This window comes from Triticum aestivum, chromosome 4B, assembly GCF_018294505.1.
Source record: "Triticum aestivum cultivar Chinese Spring chromosome 4B, IWGSC CS RefSeq v2.1, whole genome shotgun sequence".
NCBI classification, from domain to species: Eukaryota; Viridiplantae; Streptophyta; class Magnoliopsida; order Poales; family Poaceae; genus Triticum; species Triticum aestivum.
In genome coordinates, this window is record NC_057804.1 from 450,194,554 (window position 1) to 450,203,688 (window position 9,135).

Below are 9,135 nucleotides of genomic sequence, written 5' to 3' on the forward strand. Positions count from 1 at the left end.
GTTCTTCCCCAGTTACCAGAATCATTCCCAGCATTTGCATTTTGTTCCCAGCTTGCACCGCCAATGTGCCATTCTACCATGGGTCTCTTCCATTTCCGGTGGTAAGCAAATTCATCCATTACGTTGTCTTCAACAAGGTAATCCACATCATCCAAGTCCGAGTATGCCATTCTACCGACCCCCTCCAAACAATCGCTCGAGAATTGCCTTAGGCTGGTTTAAAGAGTTTCAATGATCTCTGAATCAAAGGTAATTCTTTTTGCCACTTAAGGGGAAATTTCTATGAATCACCCTCCTCCAAGATGTCTCATTATGGTATAATGGCAATTCAACTCTTCGCTACATTGACAACCATTTACCACATTCTTAAGTCTGGAATTGTTGTCTACCTAGCGAGCCCTCGTCATCTGTCTCACTCCATTTCCTCAGATGTATGCTTCGTGTCTCAGCTCGAGAGATGTGACAATGTCTCATCCCATGAGTTGATCCTGAGTTGCTCGATCTTCGAGAAGATCAATCCTTCTAGAGATCCTTTTTCTCTCGTTGTCATGTTGGTAGGAGTTCTTGGAGCAAGACATCGAGACAATGATGGTGATCGAATCAACATTCCTATGAAGTGCACCTGGATTGTGAGGATTATACTAGTTTGCATTCCCCTTCCATCTTACCCTACGCTTGAATCTCGGGACGAGATTTTTGTTTAGTGGGGGTGAGTTGTCACATCCCTGGTCCTGTTATGCGCTAGGCTAGACCCTCATGTGAGCATCATGTTTTAATTCAAATGAAATTTGAATTGAGGAATTTTCAAAAGCCTCAGAAAACCTTTAAAAATAACCAACATTTAAATCTCATGAGTCCAAGAAAATGTTCCTGTCATTCTTTGAAAATATTGGCATGAGGTAAAATTCAAACCAATATTTTTGGAGTCACAGAAATAATTTATTTTTGGGCCTTTGACTTAAAACAATGACATATTTGAGTTGAATTTATTTCTATTATATAAGAAATAAATTTCAAATATTTTTGTAAGTTGCCTGTGACCTTGGACTAGTTCCTGAGCTCACATATAACTTACAGAAAGTTTTAGAAAAATGATTTGATATTTTAAATCAAATCAAAACCAATTCCAGAAAATAGAAAAGGGAATTAAAAAAAAAGAGGAAGAGAGACTTACTGGCTTACCTGGCGCTCACCTGGCGGCCCAAGTGGCCGGCCCAGCCCACCAGGCCTCCTCCTGTTGTCTTCCTCTCCTCGCCCCAAAGCAGCTCGGTGGCGAGCGCCGACGCTGCCCCGGCCACCTCCTGCTTCCCCGGCCCCTCCTAGACGATGCCACGGAGCGCCACGCAGCCCCTGGCTCTCTCTCACTCTCCCCCGACCCTTTCCCCCTTCTCTGCTCTTTTCCCCTCTCGCGCCCGAACGCCTCCGTCACCGCCGCACACCGCCACCGCGCTCACCGGCCGTCCCTCAAGCAACCGTCGTGCTCGTCGGCTCCGCCTCGTCGCCCGCGTCATCCCAGATGAGCCACGCATCCTCAGGCGCCCTGCAACGTCGCCGCCATCGTCGTCTTCTACCTTCGGCTGCCCGGATCTCCGGCGACCCTGTGCTGCCTCCGACGCTCCCCCGGCCTCGTCTCCGCCTCGAATGGATCCGCTGTGAGCCCCTGCTGCTTCTCCTGTGCTCGCCCCCTCCGTTCTCGCCCCCTAGCCCGATCTCCCACCGCGGCCAAGAGCTTCTCGCCGCCGGCCATGGCGTGGCCGTGGCCACAGCCACCGCAGCTCGTTCCCGGGCCCACCATCGTGCTCACCACAGTCCCAGGAGCACATAGCACCCACCAACGCCTCCCCTGGCGCCCTGCATCGCCTAACCCACCGTTGGCCGAACTCCGGCCGCCGCCGCGAGCTCGTTTCCGGCGAGCTCGGTCCACCCCGGCTGCTGCCACTAGTCGTGTTAGATGCGCGCGAGCCTGGGCATCTCGTAGAGCCCCTCCGCCGCTCTTTTGGTCATCGGAGGGCGAATCCCGACGCTCTCCGCCGTCCCTGGCCTTGCCGGCGATGAGCCTCGAGTCAACTCCGGCGAGTGTGACCTGGGTTTGACCCAGTTTGACTCCCCCTGACTCAATGACAGGTGGGGCCCAGCCCTGTTAGTTAATTAGGATTAGTACTAATTGAATTAGTTAGTCTAATTAGCCACTGACATGCGGGACCCACTGTCAGGTTTGACCTGGACCCGCCTAGTTGACCTGCTGACATTAGCATGACCTAGTGCTGACGCAATAAATCATTTTCTGGTTTTAAAATAATCCAGGAAATTCCAGAAATTGTTGCAAACTTCTAAAAATCATATAAATTCAACCGTAGCTCAGAATGAAATAATTTATATATGAAAAATGATCAGAAAAATATGAAGAATCTATTTATGCCATGATCATGCATGTTTGAACAAGTTAACCTCACTGAATAGGATGAATCAAGATTAGGGTAATTTGTGAAAGAACATTTGGAGTTGGAGTTTAACCTTGTTTGAATTCCACTTCAATTAATTTGGCTTACAGCTGCATTAGCTCAAAACACCAGCATATTGACATGTCATTATCATGCATAATATTGTTGCATCGCATTGATTGTGTTCTTTCTTGTTTGCCGGTAATTGTCCCCTCTCAGTAGACGATGTTCCGACGATTGTTCGATGACACCGATGAAGAACTATATTATCTTCAGAAGTGCCAGGCAAGAAAAACCCCCTTGTTCATTCCGATACAATCCTACTCTCTCGCCCTGCTCTCTTTTACTGCATTAGGACAACAACGAGTCATTTGTTACTTGCTGCGGTAGCTGAACCCCTTTATCCTCTGCATGACCTGTCATTGCCACAGTAAATAGATGAAACCCACTAGTATGAGTAGGAGTTGTTTGAGCCATGTTGTGCCTACTCATTCATGTTTGTTTGTCATGCCTGCTATTGCTTAGAGTTGAGTCAGGTCTGATTCATCGGGGATGAATCAGAGGTGTGTGAACATGTCCTACTGTGTGTGAGCTAACTGGTGAACACGATTTGGTAAAGGTATCGGTGAGAGGCCATGTAGGAGTACATGGTGGGTTGTCTCATTGAAGCCGTCCTTAGGAACTGAGTTCTGTGTTTGTGATCCATGATTCAGCTACTACCATGCATTGGGCCCTGAAATATGACCCCACTCGACTTCTTATTCACCCTAGTACTCTGTCCAGGAGTTGCAAGTAGTTTCTGGTGTTTGTAGCTTACTGGAGGCCGTGGAGAGCGCTGACCCGCGGGGTGGGCTGTGATGCGGTAGGTACGTGGCACGGTGTACCGGATACCCGTTAGGTATCTCGGGAACCCTGCACACATCGTTTGGGGCTGTGAGCGAAACTCCGGCCGGATCTCCTCATGGATGGAACCCGAATAGGCGATAAAACTGGACTAGAGACTTGAGTGTTTAGGTAGGTCGTGGTCTACACCCACGACGGCTTTCGCTTGAAGTTTGCCGAGCACATGTCGTGTGCAGACGCTAAGTGGTGGAAACATGTATGAAGAAGTACACCCCTGCAGGGTTAACATCATCTATTCGAATAGCCGTGTCCGCGGTAAAGGACTTCTGGGTTGCTTATATCAGTTCATAGACAAGTGAAAGTGGATACCCTAAAAATACGCAAGATAAGCGTGAGTGCTATGGATGGCGTTCTCGTAGGGAGACGGGAGCGGTGCCATAGTGGTGTATTGGTTGGTGAATATGTGGACTCGTGTGCGCCACCTCAAAAGAGTTGCTTGCATTCGTATTCCAGGATAGCCACCGAGTCAAAGCTGGGTTGCTGCAGTTAAACCCCCACCATCCCTTTGTTGATAATGATGCATATGTAGTTAGTTCTGATGTAAGTCTTGCTGGGTACATTTGTACTCACGTTTGCCTATTTTATGTTTTTGCAGAGAGACTTCGGTCTCGCTAGTAGTTCTGCGTGGACTTCGACGTTTAGCTTGTTACCTCAGCTACGATCTTGTGCCCTCGGCAGGATCTGGTAGATAGTCAGGCTTCTCAGCCTTTTTCATTTCTAGATGTCTGTACTCAGACATGTTAAGCTTCCGCATGTGCTTTGACTTGTATGCTCTGATTGTTGGGTCATGAGACCCATGTTTGTAATATCTCGCTCCTCGGAGCCTATTGAATAAATACTTGAGTCGTAGAGTCATGTTGTGATGCCATGTTGTATTGCACATATCGAGCATATTGTGTGTATGTTATTGAAATGCTTGGTATGTGTGGGATCTGTCAACATGGTTGTTTATCCTTGGTAGCCTCTCTTACCGGGAAATGTCTCCTAGTGTTTCCACTGAGCCATGGTAGCTTGCTACTGCTCCGGAACACTTAGGCTGGCCGGCATGTGTCCTTCTTCGTTCATGTGTCTGTCCCCTCGGGGAAATGTCACGCGATGAATTCCGGAGTCCTGTTAGCCCGCTGCAGCCCGGTTCACCGGAGTCCTGCTAGCCCAGTGCTACAGCCTGGATTCACTCGTTGATGACCGACATGTTCGTTGTTGGGTCATGTATGCCTGTCCCTGTAAGTTAGTGCCACTTTGGGTTCACGACTAGCCATGTCAGCCCGGGTTCTTTGTCATATGGATGCTAGCGGCACTATCATATACGTGAGCCAAAAGGCGCAAACGGTCCCGGGCCAGGTAAGGTGGCACCCGTAGGAATACCGTGCGTGAGGCCGCAAAGTGATATGATGTGTTACATGCTAGATCGATGTGACTTAGGATCGGGGTCCTGCCAATATCTATGGGACATCATGACTCTCCCAAAACAACAAGCATCAATAGCATGGGTCACATGATAAACATGGCAAAAGCAACAAGGATCTCCACCAAGCATGCAAAGAGTATCATAATGGTCAATCATGGGTAGATGCAAGCAAGGGTCACAATTGCATGGCAAAGGCGTAGAAGCAAGCATAACATGCAAAGTGAACACAATAGTATGGGCATAAGGTGACAAGTGGTAAATAGCCCATAGCCGTGTGAGAGCCAAGTAGAAGAGATGCGTGTAGTCCTTGCGCGAAGGGAACGGTGGTAAGGATAGTCCACGGGATCCCAAGTCGTCGTTGCTCTCGAGAGCTAGTTTCGTCAACTCTTGGGATTGAGAGGTTGACGAGTATATGTGAGTACCTACACAAAATAAAGACAAAGGGAAAATTGTGTGTGTGTGGTATATGTACACATCATCCATCATGATGCGCACATGCTTGTGTTGGTTAGCACTAAATAGCCAATGCTCAAATAAATGAGATGCGTGATATAGAAACATGTCATCCATCATGATAGGTTTGTTATTATGTATGGCATAATGGAGACTCAAAGGATGTAATGCATCATGAGAAATATCTAGAGCATTGTTATTCATGGAATGCATATGGTGCACGCTATTATGGGAATCATGCAAGGTATGAAATGCATCAAGATCTCCTAATATGTATGAGGAAACTATGGATGTCTCCTCATGAGCATTAATGGAAACATCACATGGAGAATATTGACAACATCCAAAACAATGCATATTCGGAACAATGTGATCATGGCATGGCATGGTAGATGAATTGCGCAAATCATGTAAAGGAAGCATGGCAATATCATCACATGAAAAACAAAAGCCAATGACCATCATCTCGTCATCTATGCCATAAGTGAAAATGGGATTGATTTTAATGGGGCATGCATAGTTACTATGTTGAGATTGTAATGATGCAATATGGGAGATCTCACTCATAGCATATGACAAGTTCAATGGGTTGTCAAACATAATGTGACCAAAAGAATTTTCACATGATATCCTATGGAGCATAGCATCACAACTAGGCAACTCAACATGCTCATCATCATATTCATCATAAATAGGTAAGTCAAGGCATGAAGAAGTTTCACTAGCATGAAGCATGGTAATAGGTGGGTCAACATCATGGGAGCAATCGATGTCAAGATGGTCCACTAGTGGGACAAGAGAAGTACCATCACCTATGTTACCTTTGGAGCATCGCTCATGTGTTGTAGGTGAGGTGTTGAAGATCCATTCGTTGTCATCTTCGTCTTGATGGAACCATGTGGGGGTGCAACATTGTCCACCATGGCCATCATCGTCTCCATTGGAGGAATGGACTCGTCGAGGATAGGCATGTCGTCATGTAGGAGACCTAGCATCAAAGAAGAAAACACACTAGGCGTAGAGGTTAAGTCGTTAGAAATCATAGTGGCCTCACATGCCGTGTCAACTACCTCACTCGCTAAGTGTTGTGGATCACTCACTTCGTCAAGGGTGCTCTCACTCATATGGTTGGTGGAGTCACTCAAATGGCGCTCAACCTCACATAGGATGTGTGGCATGCTCTCATGTGTGGGGCTAGTGGTGGTCACACTCATCCTCTCATAGGAAATGCTCTCAATGTCACATATGGTGGAGTCACTCATCTCACTCATGGGGTGGTGGCTCTCCTCACATGAAAAATTGGGCATCTTGACATATGTGGGTGTCGGGGAGATGTTGGTGCAAATGTATCCATGCTCAACTCCTATCGCTATGGTCGAAGGGGATGGCCCTTGCTCGACCTTCTTGTCGCCGTCTTGCTGTTGGAGGCCCATATGATGTGGCACCTCGTAGCTCGTCTCCATGACCGAAGGGAGTTTCCCATGCTCGGCCATCATCCTTGAGGGGCTTCCGAAGATGGAAGTGTCACCCTCGCTCGTAGGTCGTCGCCTTGGACTTGATGAAGTTGATGTAGGCGTACACGTGGGAAGTAGGCGAAGATGTCGTACGTCCAAAGGCGAAGATGCCTTGAGAACACTTGGCGAAGATGCCAAAGTGGTTGTTGTAGCCGTAGCGCCATCTTGGTGGTGGTCGTCTCGCGGTCTTCTTTTGTGCTCTTGAAACTTGGACTTGGCGTGAAGTAGGGCTTGTTGGGACATGTGCACTTGCACTTGTGGAGCATCTTCATGATGATGATGTCGTTCTCGTGCTTGAGCTCGTAGTAGATGTCGTTCGTCGTCGTCGTGCACATGATGCTTGGAGGTTACTTGCCCTTCATGGCGATGTTGATCACGAACGTGATGGTGGTCGCCATGTAGATGTGGACGAGGACGATTTGCACTTGCATCGCTTTCGCGCTCCGAAGACTTGTGTCTTGAATGTCGCCGCCTTGAAGATGACGAAGGGGAAGAAGACTTGATCAAGGCTCTAATCTCCTCCATCCTTGCATCTTGCTCCTCTTTATGTGCGGAAAGCTTCTTGTCGATGTAGTCCCTTTTCCTTGCTTTGGAGTGACAAATGTCGATGGAGATGTCCTCGATGCGCTCTCGCAATCTTGATTGTGCGCCTTGCATTTGTCGTTGTAGATCGAAGATGGATGCTTTGTTGATGTAGTTGTTCACGCCGTCCTTGTTGTCATAGACCGGAGATGAAATGCCTTGCCTATCCATCACAAGACTCGAGCAAATATGAGTGGGAGAAAGAGAAGAACTTATACCAATGTACCTTGACCGATGTTGACAATGAATCAAGTTCACTCAAATGTAGACAATGAAATAGCACTATTGGTACCAATCCTTGTCGGTTCTCACACCTACACAAGTAAAGCTTATGGAGGAGCTCGGTGAGGATAGTGGCACAAAAATTTAATGCAAAATGTTAGCAAGAGTCAATAATGTTGAAAGAGATTCACAAATTTGCAAGCAAAACAAGTAGACCAATAGCATTATGGATGGCACACGGAAACGCACAGACGGATAGATAAATGGGGTCGTGCAACCAAGGAATGAGCACAAAATGTGGAACCCACGGAAAACGCTCGTGTTGCACAACTTAAGAGAGACGCTAGCATGATTGCTCAATAGGTGGATACGACACTTATGCACAACCTATAAGATGCAAAATGGATAAACTTTCTATCCCAAGTATGCTATGCTATGTATGGTTCCCGGTGTTTCTCTCAAGATGATCCAAGATGATCGGATAGGACAATCTTATATGCACTTTGGTATGATGCTATGGCACTTGCTTACAAGTTTCTTTGCTCTCTCTTTTTCTTTGCTTAAAAGCTTATTCTTCTTTTTGTTTGTATGGCCACTTTTGCACAATGCACAAACCAAGATAGAAATTGTGTATATGCGGGAACAAACTTGTGACACAAGATATGATAGCAATATATACACCATGATGATATGGTATGTATGCTATGGGAAGTATGATCACTAATGTGCACAAGTAACGTTGCTGGCAATACTCAAATGGCTAGTCTCGATAGGCAAGTGACACAAAATGGGCTAGGGGTTAACAATGCAATGGCAAGGGGGTATACAATGGAGGGATACCACGATACCAAGTTGATATGGAGGTTACCGTACATCGATGATGAGTAGCGGTGTTCTTGATGTAGATACCAAGATGATGGAGACTCGTCCCTAAGTAGCCGAAACACCTTAGGAAACGGAAAAACCGTGAACTCAAAATCTCAAATGCCAAATGTCAAAATGGTGGTAGCGGAAAGCGGTGGTGGTTTGCACTTGGCAATGCGGAAGTGGAATGATGGGCTATACATGTGTCGTACTTGAAGTTGCCGTCCCTAAGTAGCCGAAACACCTTAGGAGACACAAGCCACAACTCAAACAAAATTGGGTTAAGTTAGGGTTGTCGGAAGTGTATGGTGGGCAAGGTTATGTGGAAGTGGTGGTGGTGGTTGATGAAGAAGCAACCGTCCCTAAGTAGCCGAAACACCTCAGGAGACTCGAATCACTACTCAAGCAACCACTAATGCTATATGGATCAAAATGGGTTAGGTTGCGGAAGTCGGTGGTGGCTATGCGGATGCTGTGGTGGAAGCCCTAGGCAAACTTGCCAAATTTTCAAAACTTAGATGGAGTCAAATGATGTTGGTGGTATTTTTGTGGGAAGGGGATGTCAAGAGCTTCAAAACGAGCTAAAGAACGTCAAAATCGGACTCCGGATGAATTAGTTATGGGCAAAATGGTGAAACGGGAAAATCTGAAATGACAGGGGCCGGACATCCGGGGCTCGGGCCGGATTTCCGGGACCTGATGTCCAGAACCGGGTGCGAAATTGCGCTCCAGGAGCCGGATGTCCGGG